The following is a 15,556-nucleotide window of genomic DNA, read 5'->3' as shown; positions in this document are numbered from 1 at the left end:
GCCAGCAGAGGGGACAGCCCAAAGAGGGTCCGCCTGACAGCTGGGCTCCCCAAATCCCAGAGGCCAGTCCTAGCTCTCCAGCATCGCCCAAGGAGAAAAGCTTCCCCGGCTGCAGCTGTCACATCTGCCTGGGAGGGAGGAGGCACAGCGGAGCAGCACCTGATCCCAGGATCCCTTCGCAGCCCGCCAGCCCAGGAGGCCGGTTCAGCGCTGGCAGCCCAGGGTGAAACATGAAGACTGAACAGTCCCTCAGGGATGGTGATGGCAGTCTCCGGGCCCAGCAGCAAGGGGCAAGCTGGGTCACAGGGCGGCCGGCTCTTCTCCTGCAGCCTCCTGTCCCTTCTGGTTTGGGAGGGGGCGAGTTGTGTGGCTCCGGGGCCCGGGCCCTTCCTCCCTGACAGACACAGGCCAGAGCTGCCCAGCTGGGTGCAGGACGCCATCTTGGGTCAAGGTGCAAGCACAGGGGGCTCCTCTCGCGAGCTGGGGAAGAGAGCCCCTGAGAACCAGTAAGCCCCTCACTCCCCACCCAAGGGGCCAACACCTACTCAACTGGCTTTGCACTAGAGAGTGGAGGAAGGACAGAAGGGATGGAGAGAAAAGGGGAAACTAATGGGGGGGAGAGGGAAGGGAGTGGGTGCCCCCAAGAAGGGAGCCTCCAGGAAAGCGAAAAGCAGTTTGGCAGCCAGAGGGCCGCGGGCCCCAGCGATGGGGGGCTGGGGGAGGCCGGGGGCGGGCCCTGGACCCTTGCCAGCTCCGTCAGAGCCGAGGGGGAGGGAGGAGGGAGGGGGAGGGGAGCTGGGGTGAGGGCGGGACACGGACCGAGGCCGCCTGCGGCTCGGAAGCTTGGGGTCTCCCGGGGCGCTGGGACGTGGGGCCGAAGACCCCGATCCGCAGCCTCGGCGAGGCCTCGTCCTTCACCGTGCGGATGCGAAGCTTTCAAGGACACGTCTGCACCGGCCCAGCGGGGGTGCGTGTGCGTGAGTGTGTCCGCGTGCGTGTTGAGTGTGTGCAGGGGGGTGGGTGCTGCTGCAGGGGGCGACCCGGGGCGTCCCCACCAGCCACGCTCCGGGCCCAGGCCCTGCGGCTCCCACCCCTGCGTTTTCCGGCCCCCGCGGCCCCGGCCCGGGATCTTCGCCCGCCCCCGCCCCGCCCCCACACTGCGGCGCCGCCACCGCCGCCACCGCCGCCGCCGCCGCCGCCGCCGCCGCCCCGGCTCCCACGGCCCGCGGCGGGGGCAGGGAGGAGCCAGGCACGACGTCCCCCCCGCGCGCCACCCGACTCTCCGCGGAGAGGTGTGCCCCCCAAGTGGCACTCTCCCCACCCCCGCAGCCCCTCCCAGATCCGCTGGCACCCCGCTCCCCCAGCCACAGGTGGCCGGAGGAAGATCGCTGCGCAGCGTTCCCCGGCCCGGCCCCCCGATCACCCCTCGGCCCGCCCCCGGGGGCCTCCCGGGTCCCCCGCCCCGCCGGGCCGAGGAGGGCCGGGAGCCGGGGGGAGGGGCGGGGGGCCGGGTCGTGCCAGGCTGCCATTTTCTGCCGCCGCCGCGGAGCCTGCGCGGGGCCCGGCCCCCGCCCCCCTCCCCCGCTCCCTGCGGGCCGCGGCGGGAGCCGATTATTCCGGGTCGGGGTCCGCGCCCTCCGGCGCCCCGGCCGCAGGCCCCAGGTTGGGCCCCGGGGCGGGGGCAGGGCCCGGAAGGCGGGGGCGGCCAGGCCGGGGCCCCTGCGGCAGCGCCTAGCGGGGCACCGCCGCTGAGGCCGGCGGCGGAGGAGGCCCCCCGCGGCATTGTATAGACTTGAACTTGAGCCCGGAGCCGGGCGGGGGCGCGGAGGGGGCTCCGCGCCGGGAGCGGGCGGGACGGGAGGGGGCGCCTGCCGAGCCCGCGGGGACATAAACAAACCCTCAAATACCCCGCGCCGCCCCGGCCAGCCCGGCCCGCCGTCGCCGCCCGCAGCCCTGGCCCCGCGAGCGCCCGGCGCCGAGTTGCGGGGGTCCGGGAGCGTGCCCCGAGCCGGGCACTGCCCGCCGCCGTGCCCCCCGCCCGCCTCCCCTCCTCCCCGCCCGCCTCCGGGCCGGCCTCCGGGCCGCCAGCAGCGGCGCTCATTACCGTGTGGCCGGTGGGGTCGGGCCGGCCCGGCTGCGCGCCCTAGTGCCGCGGCGCCGCGTCCCGGCTCGTCCTCTGCTCTCGCCGCCGCCGCCGCCGCCGCCGCCCGCGCGCCCTCCCTCCCTCCCTCCCGGCCCGCCTGCCTGCCTCGCTCGCTCGCTCCCTCCCTCCGCTCGCTGTCGCGCTCCCTCTCTCCGCCTCCTCCGCCGGGTCCCCCCCTCCCACCCCTTCTCTCCGCCTTCCTCCTTCCCTCCCTCCGGCCGCCCGCGGGCCCAGGCCTCCGCCCGCTGCTCGCCCCCCGCGGCCGCGCTGGCCCCGGCCCTGGCGCTGTGGAGCCGGCCCGGGAGGCAGCGCCGACTTGGGGGCCCCGGGGCGCCGCGACGGGAGCGGCCTGGGCGCGCGGCCGGTCCTAGCGCCCTCGGCCCGACTTCCCGGCCTCTACGCCCCCGCTGGGGGGGGTCCCCGCACGTTGCGGGTCGGAGGGCCGGACCTCGCTGCACCCCGACCCTGCGCTGGGCCCGGGCACCCCGCCTCGGCCGCTCTCCCGGCCACTCCGCCGGGGGCCTGCGGCAGCCCTCCCCCCCGCGGGGCGCCCCGCTACCTGGAGCTGCCTCTGCGCTGGGTCCCCGCATCCAGCACTGGCCGCAGGGACAGCGGCCCCTCCTCTCCCGCGGCCGGTGTCAAGTGCCTCCCCCCGGCAGCCCGCGGAGCCCCCGGCGGTCTTCGCCCTGCAGTTCTCCCGACCTCCACCAGAGCCCACTGCACTCTGCCTGCCTCAGCACTGGGGCTGGGGACAGCAGCGCCGGCCCATCCGCGCCGCAAGCCCCACGCCACCCGCCACCCCCGCCAGGTGCCGCCGCCGAGTGGAGGCCGGCCCACTCAACAGGACCAAGGTCGGGGCGCCAGGCCTATCCAGGCTGTCTGGGAGGCTCCAGCACCTCTTTAGGATGAGCCCCCTTGAAGGGAGTGAGTTCCCCGTACCTTGAGGTGTCCAAGTAGAGTAGAGTGTCCTCAGTTGGTCAGTGGAAGACTGAAAGATTTCATGGCTCGGGGGTGGAACTAAATGACATTGAAGATCCCTTCCAGCTCTAAGATTCTGTGCACACACCTACACTCCACCCTCATGCTTACTCACCCCTTTGCCGCGAGGGTTGTTCTCATTTCCCATAGAGTTCCCAGGGCTCCAGGTTTCTGACTTGGGGCATCTCTGTCTACTTCCATCAGCACAGCCACCCCTCTGCTCATCACTCTGCCAACTGCCACCGCTAGGGCTTGGTGCTGGGCCCCCTGACTCCCCAGCCTGGCTCCTTTCTTCTGCCTGTACCTCCACCAGTCATCTGCCACTGTGTACCCCCATTCCACCCAGTGCTTCAGCTACATGGCAGTGCCCTGAGCTCCCTGCCCCAGGACATGGTGTGCTCCCTTCCCCAGGCACCCACCATCCCACTTATGGACACTCAGGCCCTCACTGCTGAAACCAGTTGTACTTTTCCCTCCACCGCCACCAACTTCAACCCTCCAGGGGTCACAGGAACAGTTACCTAACTCTTTGGGACACAGAGCTGACCTTTCATCCAAGAGGTTTCCTTCCAGGAGCCCTCTAATGCTTCCAGGTCCTTCAGTCTGCCCACTCCCCATGCCCCAAGGTCAGAGGCCGCTCCCTACACAGTTGTCCTGGCCTTTTTCCCTGTCACCCTCACTCAAGTGGTCACCCCATGCCGCTGATGATAGGCCATGCTATCCGTAGTCTCCACCTGGCCAGTTCCAGAGACTTGGGATGTTCCTTCCATGAGGACAGAGACCACCCCGTCATCTCTGTAGCCCAGCACTTGGCACATAGTAAGTTCTCAATAAGCTTTGGATGAATGAATATGTGCATTACAGGTTCTGTGCCACTTTGCTTTCAACATCAAGATGGGCATCCACAGACACGCTAAAGTTTGGCCAACGGGAGGACCATGTTTAGAAAGATCGTTGCCATACCTCTTCGTTCCTTAAGGGCTTATATGATACTGCCCGCAAATAGCAGTGATAGTTTACTGAGTGTCTCCTGTGCGCCAGGCACCAGGTTGGCACTTTTCCTTAGCAACCCTCTGAGGTAGTTTGTGTTATCTTCACTCTATAGATGAAGAAACTGAGGCTCAGTCAAAGCCACACAGTTGGGAAGTGGCAGAGCCAGGATTCAAAGCATGTTTCATCTGACTCTGAAATCATTATAGTTACCTTAAGACATTACAGTTACTCTTTTCTTTTGGCCATTCCACACGGCTTGTGGGATCTTAGTTCCTTGACCAGGGATTGAACCTGGGCCCTCGGCAGTGAGAGCACAGAGTCCTAACCACTGGACCACCAGGGAATTCCCTAAAGTTACTCTTTTTTTTTTTTTTTTTTTTTACACGTGGATACAAAGGGCTGACTGTATCCGTTGTATTGTGCTTTTTTTTCTTTAATTTATTTTTATATTTATTTTTGGCTGTGTTGGGTCTTCGTTTCTGTGCGAGGGCTTTCTCTAGTTGCGGCAAGCGGGGGCCACTCTTCATCGCGGTGCGCAGGCCTCTCACTATCGCGGCCTCTCGTTGCGGAGCACAGGCTCCAGACGCGCAGGCTCAGTAGTTGTGGCTCACGGGTCCAGTTACTCTGCGACATGTGGGATCCTCCCAGACCAGGGCTCGAACCCGTGTCCCCTGCATCGGCAGGCAGATTCTCAACCACTGCACCACCAGGGAAGCCCCCTTACAGTTACTCTTAACAAGCCGAAATTTTCAGGGTCAAGTGGGCAACTGTAAGTTTCTATTCAGTAGGAAATTCCTTGGCTGTCCAGTGGTTAGGACTCGGCGCTTTCACTGCCATGGCCCGGGTTCAATACCTGGTCCGGGAACTAAGATCCCATAAGCGATGTGGTGCAGCCAAAAAAACAAAAACAAAAACAAAGCAAGTTTCTATTCAGTAGAACCATTTATGATGAAATCATTGGGAGTCCATGATGTGTGACCTTGGATGTCTGTGTTGCTGGCGTCAAAAGGCCCAAGGTGACCATGCTGGGGGGTTTGCTTGTGTCCAGTAGGAAGCAACCGTGTGGCTACAGGGCTGGTTCCAGAGCCTGGCCTCGGCGTTTTCGGTATGAGGAGGACCCTCCAGGCTGTCCCAGGTAGGGACACATTAATGCTGGCTAACCCTACTGGGCCCTTCTGACCACAAATCACACTGGGTCCAGCTCAGATTGATTTGCCTTTGGGCTCCTACAGCCCCATCATTTCTGTCTGCCCCACTGTGGCCCAGCCAGTATCCTGGTGGACCCTAGATCATCTAGGGTGAGGGGCAGTATCAGTCAGGATATGCTAGGGCAGTATCAGTCATCTGTAGTAACAAACAAGTGACAGGATCCTGCCTAAACCACCTTAAACAAACAAAAGGATTAAGTAGTATAGAGTTTAGACAACTGGGAAGACCAGGGCTGGGGATTCAGGCACAGGTAAATCCAGGGACTCAAATGCCAGCTCCAGAGCTGGCTCTCTCTCCATCACTCTTGTCTGCTTTCCACTACGTTGGCACTTTTCCCTACTTTAAACAAACTCCAAGATGGTGGGCAGCTGTCTCATGTTCACATTCTCCCAACTTAGAGCCCCAGTGGAAGAACATAATTTCCTTTCTTTCAGGAACCTCCCTAATGCTTCTAGGACATGAGGTTCCATGTCCTTTAACAACACCCCCCCCAACCCCTGTGCCTCAAGATCTGAGACAAAGTTGTCCTGTTTCGTGCTTCATTGTCACCCTCACTCACGGCGCCATCCCTAGCCAAAAAGTCCTGAGGGTTACTTCAATTGCTGTGACTAGTCACAAGCCCACTCTGAACCAGGTTCTACAGCCTGTGGGGTAGCGTGGATCACATGCCCCCCGCCCCTTAAGTGGGTGCAAGAGGTGGTTTTGGGATTGACACATCCAACCAGCACCCCGTGGAAAAGGGGCATTGTTGCTCTCCAAAGCAAGGGACACCGGGCAAACACATTGCACTCCACCCAATGGCCACCCAGCATCCACGTATACCCTCTTTTCCCCACACATGCACTTTCAAAAATGGTCCTGCTACTTGATAGAGGTGGTGGTTGCACAACACTGTGAATGTTCTAAATGCCACTGAACTGTACATTTTCAATGGTTAATGTTATATGAATTTCACCTCAATAAAAAGATATATATATACGTATTTTTTTGGCTGCATTGGGTCTCCATTGCTGTGCATGGGCTTTCTCTAGTTGCGGCGAGCGGGGGCTACTCTTCGTTGAGGTGTGCGGGCTTCTCATTACGGTGGCTTTTCTTGTTGCGGAGCACGGGCTCTAGGGCGCGCGGGCCTCGGTAGTTGATGCACATGGGCTCAGTAGTTGATGCACGTGGGCTCAGTAGTTGTGGCTCACAGGCATTGTTGCTCCGCAGCATGTGGAATCTTCCCGGACCAGGGCTTGAACCCGTGTCCCCTGCATTAGCAGGCGGATTCCTAACTACTGTGCCACCAGGGAAGTCCCTATAAAGATATCTTTAACATGCTCCTTCTAAAATAAAGAACCCTTACCATGTACAACCCAAACTCCACTTACCCTCCTTCCCAAAGGAAGACAATCAGGATCCGAGTAATGTGCATTCCTCTCAGTGGTCTACATGTGGCTTCTTATTATCTGTAACAGTGGCTAAGTTATAAATTTAACCATCCCCCAAACACCAAGTCTCCGATGGTGGAGATAAAATAGATTATTCACAATGAAGACTGACTTTGGAAGAGAGGAGAAGGGAAAGAGCACACAGGGGTGGCCTGTCCACCCCGCTGGTGGGGCAGCCAGGACTCGCTCACTTCTCCACAAGGGAGCTGGATCCTGGCCTGGTCCCCTGGGAGAATCTTCCTGGCTTATTGTCCTCCATGGCTGGACCTGAGGGCCTGCAGGGAAGAAGTCTCCTTTGGGGAAGGCCAGCTCCTTATTAGTATGGCCATGGCTTCCTAGGGATTCCTTCAGAGGCTGGGCGAGCCCTAGGTCTGAGGATTGCAGTATCCCTTCCTTAAAACCTCAGCCAGCTGCCAGTCAGCTCATTTCCTAGGAACTCCATGGACTAGTAACTAGCTCCCTGAAGACCCAAAGCTGCTGAGTGGACACCTCTTCATGCCCACCACAGAAGTTGTGAGCATTACGGCAAAGAGTGGAAATAAAAGTGCTTTGTAACCCATAAAATGTCATTATCCTCATTCACAGAGAAAATCATAGAGACATAAATTCATTCTGTATGGTTTTGCCTGTGCCAGTACACAGTCCTTTTATTCAATTCCTTTTACCCTCTTATTGGATTTCCCACAGCAACTGCCATAAACTTCCCTCCCCTATTTCTAGGTGCTGATTCAGCCCCTTCCTCCCGGCGACAGCTTAGCCTCTGCCTCTCACTCTAGCCTGAGGCTCACCCTGTATATTGATAGGTCTAGAAATAAATATAGACGTAAAATGTATTTGTGTATATTTTTTCCATTAAGAGAATTTTGTAAAGACCAAAAATAAATGGAAATCCAAAGGTGTGATGTGAATACAACGGATGAGTCAAAACTTCCCAGCCAAGCTGTAATAGTTTTTGCCTGGTCATCAAAGAAACAAGTGGTCTTGCATTATCCTGATGAAGGTTATGCGTTTTCTGTTGACTAATTCTGGACACTTCTCATCGAGTGCTGCTTTCACTTCGTCTAACTGGGAGCAGTACTTGTTGGAATTAATCGTTTGGTTTTCTGGAAGGAGCTCATAATAGAGGACTCCCTTCCAATCCCACCATATGTACATCACCTTCTTTGGATGAAGACTGGCCTGTGGTGTGGTTGGTGGTGGTTCATTTTGCTTGCCCCACTATCTCTTCCGTTCCACATTATTGTACGGTATCCACTTTTCATTGCCCGTCACAATTTGTTTTAAGAAAGGAATGTTTTCCTTACATTTAAGTAGAGAATCGCATGTGGAAATAAGGTCAAGAAGGTTTTTTTTCGCTTAACTTATGTGGAACCCAAACATCAAAGCGATTCACGTAACCAAGCTGGTGCAAATGATTTTCAACGCTTGATCTGGATATTTTGAGTATGTTGGCTATCTCCCGCTTGGTATAATGTTGATTGTTCTCAATTAACGCCTCGATTTGATCGCTAACAACTTCAGCTGGTCTACCCGACCGTGGAGCATCGTCCAGCTGGAAATCTCCAGCACAGAACTTCGCAAACCACTTTTGACATGTTCGATCAATCACAGCACCTTCTCCATACAGTTGCACAAATCTTTTTTTGCATTTCAGTTGCGTTTTGACCTTTCTTGAAATAATAAAGCATAATATGCCAAAAATGTTGCTATTTTTCTTCCATCTTCAATATTAAAATGGCTACACAAAAATTCACTAATTTTGATAAGTTTTTTTAAAATGCACACTGATATGACAGCTGTCACAATACAATCTAACAAAATTGTTTCAAATGAAGTTAAAGACAACTAAGTGCTACTAGAGCCATCTTATGGAAAAAACCGAACGGACTTTTTGGCCAACCCAATATATGCATACATATATTCCTCTTTTTCTCTCCACTGAGAACACGTACAAGCAATTAAACCTCAATGGTGATGAGTATACCTCATGCCCAGATCTTGGTTTCTAAATACCATTCTCTACTAAAAGGAACTGGACCTTCTTGGAGAAATGGCAGATTCTAGAGTTGGGTCAAGCAAGGAACAAGATGAGCCCAGAACATGTCACACTTAAAAATTTAGGAAGTACTCAAAGAATGATGGGATACAAAAAAGTGCTCCCACTGGCAAAATATGGGAAAATCTGAGCACCAAAATAATGATACCAACAGATTATAAACCCACTGCGTAAAATAAGAATCCCTGAGTCCACAGTGCTAGAAATAAATAAAGGAATAAATTGCAAGTTTAATGAGGAATGGGATATTTACATAGTCTCAAAGTACTTCCCAGCAAAATACTTCTTAATTGCAAAGGGAAAAAAGAATAACTTTACAATGGAAAAGCCCTTTAATCAAGTGATCAAAGCTAACCTCATCAGTAATGGAGCAAATTGAAATGATACACCACCTAACAGGATGCAGTGAGAACAACGCGGCATCATTTCTGTGATACGTATTCCAGCCAAAGATTCATCACCTGAATCTAATCTCAAGGAGGCATCAGACAAACCCTGTCCTAGTCCCTTTGAGCTGCCATAAAAAAGTACCATTGACTGGGTGATTTACAAACAACAAGCACTTATCTCACAGTTCTGGGGAATGTTTAAGATGAAGGTGCCAGCAGATTAGATGATTGGTGATGCTTCCTGGTTCATAGACAGCCGTCTTTTCTCTGTGTCCTCACACAGTGGAAGGGACAAGCTAGCTCCCTGGGGTCTCTTCTATAAGGGCACGAATCCCAATCATGAGGGCTCTGCCCTAATGATCTAATCCTCTCCCAAAGGCTCCACCTCCTAATACCATCACCTTGGGGGATAGGTTTCAACATATGAATTTTGAGAGGACACAAACATCACACCATTGCAAACCCCAAATGAGGGATATTTCACAAAATAACTGACTTGTATTTTTCAGGAGTGTCTAGGTCATGAAAGTCGGGGAAAGACTGAGGAAGTGTTCCAGATCGAAGGAAAGAAACTAAAGAGAGGGGGCTTCCCTGGTGGCACAGTAGTTAAGAATCCGCCTGCCAATGCAGGGGACACGGTTTGATCCCTGGTCCGGGAAGATCCCACATGCCGCAGAGCAACTAAGGCCATGAGCCACAACTACTGAGCCTGCGCTCTAGAGCCCGCGAGCCACAACTACTGAAGCCCGCGCGCCTAGAGCCCGTGCTCCGCAACAAGAGAAGCCACCGCAATGAGAAGCCCGCGCACAGCAACGAAGAGTAGCCCCCGCTCACCGCAACTAGAGAAAGCTTGCGCGCAGCAACGAAGACCCAACGCAGCCAAAAATAAAATAAATAAAATTAATTAATTAAAAAAAAAGAAACTAAAGAGACATCACAAGTAAGTGTGTGATTCTGGATTGGATATTTTTGGTATAAAGGACATTATTAGAACAATTGGAGAAATGTAAATTGGGTCTGAGGATTAGATGGTAGTAATGGATCAGTGCTACTTTCCTGATTTTGATGTTTGTACTCTAGTTATGAGAGTGTCCTTATTTATAAGAATATATTTCTAGTATAGGATAAAAAGAAATATATTCTATACTAAAGTTTTGGGGGGTGATTGGGCACCATGTTGACACATTCACAAATGGTTTAGAAAAAAAATAAATTCTTTTACCATATTTGCATCTTTTCTGTAAGTTTGAGATTGTTTTAAAATAAAAAGTTTTAAAAATTACCCCCAGGGGTTGTAGTATTTTGCCTTCTCACCAGGAATACATACTAAAAGAGAATGTTGCCAACTGAGTATGTAGTCAAACTCTTGGACTTTTGCCCGCCTGTTGGGTGAGCAGTGATCTCTCCATATACGTTTTGTTTTGCATTTCTCTGACTGTGAGGAGGTTGAACGTCTTCATGTGTTTAAGGGCCATTTGCATTTATACACTGAGCACTCTCAGTTTATCTTTTGACCACTTTTCTATCAAGTTGTGGGTCTTTCTTCTTGATTTTGATGACCTCTTCATGAATTGAGGAGGTTATCCCTTTGACTGTGTTACGAGCCAACAGTAATTTTTGTACCGTGTATTCAGTGCCTAGCGTTGTACCGAGGAACCTGGTGAGCTGGTCTCTGCTTGTGAGGAGTTTACACATGACACAATCCAGACTTACGTTAGCCACTTAATCACAAGCTAAATTGTGAAGCTCAAACAAGAAGGGGTGTGGGCTGGAGCAAAGGTGTCCCTGAGGAAATGGGATCTGAGCCAGGGCTAGAGGATGGTTGGGTTATGGTCAGTGAGGGCATCCTGGGCTTAGAGGGGAGGCACAGTGAGGGCGAGAACTTGATCTGCCTGTGGTGACTTCCCCTCATCTCTCTCCCTATGCCCCGGCCCAAACCCTCAGACTCAGTTACTCTGCCTTGAGGAACTTCCCTAAGTTCTTCCTGGTTTTTCACTGCTCCTCCAGACGGAAGAGGAAAGGCGCGCCAGAGGGGGGAGGAAAGTAGGTGTACTGAACCGGATCTTATGGTCTCAGGGGAGTACGGTGGGCCGTGCCACAGTCCACCTAGCTTTCTGTGGAGGTGCCACTCAAGGTCAAGGTAAAAGATTGGAAGCCTGTGGTTCTGTTACTACTTTTCAAATACAAACATTTTAGGGGGTTAAAAGCAGTGATTTTTTTTTTTTTAAGCTACAAGGATATATTGTACAACACAGGGAACATAGCCAATATTTTATAGTAACTACGAATGGAGTATAACCTTTAAAAGTTGTGAATCACTATATTGCATACCTGTAACTTTTATAATATTGTACATCAACTATATTTCAATAAAAAATGAAGAAAAAAGAATTAAAAAACGAATTATAGGTGGTCAAATTATTCAAAAACAGCAGTGATTTTTTTTTTTTTTCATTCATACCTTCTAGGAATGAACGTACCTTCTAGGTAATGTACCTTCTAGGTTATAAGTTGAGTTCCATGCAACTCAATAAAGGGGGTGTCTTTTCTTAATTAAACTTTTTCTTTCGAGATCAATTTGGATTCACATGCAATTGTAAGAACTACTACAGAGAAATCCCCTATACCCTATACCAGTTTTCCCCAATGATAGCATCTCTCAAAACCTAAGTGTAATATCACAACCAGGTTATTGACACTGACGTGGCCAAGTTAGAGAGCATTTCCATCAGCCCAGGATTCTGCACGTTGCCCTTTTACAGTCACACCCACTTCTCCCCTACCTCCCCCCACCGCCCCAACTGCTCATCTGGGCAGCTACTCATCTGTTCTCTGTTTCTGTAGTTTTCACACGTCAACAGGGTCATATACATGGAGTCATGCAGTATACAACCTTTGGAGACTCGCTTTTTTCATTCAACATAATTCTCTGGAGGTTCATCCCGGTTGTTGTGTGTGTCAAGAGTGCTTTCATTTTTCTTGCTTCAACCACCTGTTGAAGAAGATCTGGGGAATTTCTAGTTTTTAGCTACAGGATAGAAAACCGGGGCCAGGGAAGTGAACCAACTTGTACCAGGGTACACAGGCAGAATATGCGAGAACTGGCACGTGGTGTGAGCCCTGGTCCATTTGCATGAGCCACATAAGGCTACTGGTGGGAAACACCAGGCGGGCTCAGCAGGAAGCATGGAGACTCAAGAGTGAGTGATAATCTGATGTCTTGAAAGTCGTGTGTAAAGAAGATGAGTCTCAACTGGAGAGAGGCAGCTCGGAAGAGAGATTTGTGCTCAGCTCTGGCAGGGGATCCGGGGAAGCTCTGAGCCGCCTTCTGAAGGGAACGTCTACTGCTGACTGAAAACAGAGATGACGAGGAGGGACATATTAGCTGATTTGGGTTGTTATAGTAACATCCAGATAAAATATATATTCACGGGCCAGGGGAGAAATGGAACTGAACGCAGATGAGCGGGTGGAATGGGGGAAACGACTGGAAGAATATCTCCATAGACACAGTGCTTACTCATTACTGAAGCCATGAGCAAGGGGCTCTCCAAGGAGTATGGAGACAGAGATGCTGGGGGAAACCCCAATTAGGTGGTGGGAGAGATGACGGCAAAGAGAGAGGAGCCTCCGAAAGGCAGGGGCAGGGAGTAGAGGGTGGGAACCAGAGGAGTGAATGAAGGCCAAGGACAAAGAGACTTAGCACTGATGAGGCAACAGGGTTGAGGAGAAAGGAGGAAATGTACATATCCTGCCAAATGTGTATTTTTTTATCTATGCTGCATAACAAATTAACCCAAATCTTAGTGGCTTAAATAACAACATCTATTATCACACAGTTTCTGTGTGTCAGGAAATCTGTGGGTGGCTTGGTGGGGTCTCAGGCTCAGGGTGTCTGACGGCAGTCATCCCAAGGTTTGATGGGGAAGGGTCCATTTCCAAGCTTACTCACATGGTTGCTGACTGGATTCAGTTTCTCACGTGTTGTTGGACTGAGGGCTTCAATTCAACGCTGGCTGTTGGCTAGAGGCTGCCCCCAGTTCTTTGCCTCGTGGGCCTCCCACCGGGCAGCTAACATGACGGCAGCTGGCTTCGCTAGAGCGAACAGGAGAGAGCGAGAGTGTGAGGGCAAGATGGAGGACACAGACTTTTATTTTACTTTTAAAATTTTTATTATCATTATTTTTTGGCTACACCACGTGGAACATGGGATCTTAGTTCCCCGACCAGGGATTCAACCCGTGCCCCCTGCAGTGGAAGCATGGAGCCTTAACCACTGGACCTCCAGGGAAGTCCTGACACAGACTTTTTTTTTTTTTTTTTAATGTGTTACACATTTACTGTGTCCCTTTTATTTTATTTTATTTATTTTTTAAAATTTATTTATTTACTTTTGGCCGCGTTGGGTCTTCGTTGCTGCGGGCGAGCTTCCTCTAGTTGCAGCGAGCGGGGGCTACTCTTCGTTGTGGTGTGCGGGCTTCTCATTGCGGTGGCTTCTCTTGTTGCAGAGCACGGGCTCTAGGCACGCAGGCTTCAGTAGTTGTGGTGCTCGGGCTTAGTTGCTCCGTGGCATGTGGGATCTTCCCGGACCAGGGCTCGAACCCGTGTCCCCTACATTGGCAGGCGGATTCTTAGCCACTGCACCACCAGGGAAGCCCCCCAACACAGACTTTTATAACTGAGTCTTAGACGCTTTCGCCCTATTCTGTTCATGAACAGCAAGTCACTAGGACCAGCCCACACTCAAGGGGAGAGGATTATATAAGGGTCTGCATACCAGGAAGCCAGTTGGGCTGCAGTGTACTACGGGGAGCAAAGACAAACGGAGCCTCCCCCAGGGGGCCCTGACAGGACAGTATTAGAAGAGTGTGAGGGGCAGACGACAGAATGGAGCGAGACAGGTGGTGATGCCCAAATCCCAGCTGCCCCCAGCACTTCAGGGAGACATGGACGAACTCAGGAGTCCCACCTCCTTTCTGCAGACGGAGCGCCCACCAGCTCCCAGAAGGTCCGAGCTGGGTTGTTTGCATGGGCTGCTTCCTCATCCCACCCTACGCCCCGCCCAGAGCAGAGCCACACAAGCAGGCACCTGGCTCACCATCTCCATCCCACCAACTGGCACTCGCCATCGAGGCACAGGAGCGTCTTCGGGGCATGGGGGGACAGGACCCAACTCCATAACTCTTTCCACTCCCCAGGACTGACTCCCTTTCCGACTTGAATTCCTTTTCTAGCCCAACACAGGATCGGGGCCAGGGATGTTAGAAATGACCCCCAAGGATCTGGTAGGCGGCTGGGAGAGCAGAACCCCTTGCACTCTTAAAAAAGCAGCTAACAGTGCTTTTATCAGTTGTCTCACCCCTTCTCTCTATTCCTTGTCACCTAAGGGGACAGAAGAATGAGGAAAATACCCTCAATAGGACATAATCTTTGAGATGGGCTTTCAGATCAAGCTCTCATTAGATCCTAATTACAATCCCAGAGGCACTCAGGCCAGTGACTGTTATGCCAGTGTTAAGGAGGAGGCCACTGAGGCCCGGAGGGGCATCTTGGCAACTCAGTGACCAAGCAGGACCAGACCTGAACGCCCAGCCCCACTCTGTACCCATATGGAGTTTCCCAGGGTGGGGCAGGGCTCCCCGAGCACATGAGGATGGCCGTGACAGCGGACCCAGGCTCTTCACCTGCTGAGTATGGGCCTTCGGGCCCACAGCTCTGACCCCGCTGCTCTAACCCTCCCCCTCCTCTTGCAGTACCCTCCCCCCAGAGCATCCCAGGTTCCCGGCATCCAAACAGTATTTAGAAAACCCACCTGCCCCCCCAACGTCTTGAAATCTCTTTACTGGAGACCAAGCCTTTTATTCTACAATTAATGAATTCCCAGGAGCTGAACATGACTTGTAGCCCTGGGGATACTGAGGTACATGAACAGGGCAGGAGAGCAGTGGAGAGGGAAAAAGAGGCTGGGGGTGGGGGAGAGAACCTGGGCCATGGGAGCCAATTTTTGTGACCAGCACTGGGGTTTGCACGTCTCTGGGGACAAGGGAACTAGCAGGTAATCGGAACAATGAGGGGAAATAGAGGCCATTAGGTGTTAGGCTGCACGAGAGAGGGAAAGGATATTTCTCAGGGGCGCCAACAGTGTCTGCCCCAGTTTACCCTCAGCACAGGCTACTTGACTGCGACCTCAGACCTCCTTTCAAATTAGGAACAAGGAGCATGAAATGAATAACGGTGACTTTAGTTCTGTGCCTTGAGCAGGTGAGGGAGGGCAGGGCTCACGGCCACCCCGTCAGGCCCATTCAGGGCGGGGCCCGCGGAAGACACGTTGGCGGCCCGGCCTTGAGATCTGAGCGCA

The 15,556-nt window shown here is 53.2% G+C and overlaps 1 protein-coding gene and 1 non-coding gene across 3 annotated transcripts in view; both read right to left on the bottom strand.

The window, feature by feature from the left end:
• Positions 1-2,788, bottom strand: part of DNMT3A (DNA methyltransferase 3 alpha) — a 106,488-nt gene extending 103,700 nt beyond the window's left edge. Inside the window, exon 1 of one of the 2 annotated variants that reach the window (XM_059893475.1) lies at positions 2,703-2,788. The gene's annotated coding sequence lies outside the window, so the exon portion shown is untranslated. Of the gene's footprint in view, positions 1-2,104; positions 2,190-2,702 lie in introns of those variants that run through there. The other variant, XM_059893474.1, reaches the window with a different exon arrangement.
• Positions 2,789-4,384: 1,596 nt separating this feature from the next.
• TRNAE-CUC (transfer RNA glutamic acid (anticodon CUC)) lies at positions 4,385-4,457 on the bottom strand. Its single transcript has one exon. It is a non-coding gene; the product is annotated as a tRNA-Glu (tRNA).
• Between the last annotated feature and the right edge of the window lie 11,099 nt (positions 4,458-15,556).

Source organism: Balaenoptera ricei, chromosome 13 (assembly GCF_028023285.1).
Source record: "Balaenoptera ricei isolate mBalRic1 chromosome 13, mBalRic1.hap2, whole genome shotgun sequence".
NCBI classification, from domain to species: domain Eukaryota; kingdom Metazoa; phylum Chordata; class Mammalia; order Artiodactyla; family Balaenopteridae; genus Balaenoptera; species Balaenoptera ricei.
The sequence above is the reverse complement of the archived record's forward strand: the minus strand, read 5'-3'. Positions and strand labels throughout refer to the sequence as shown.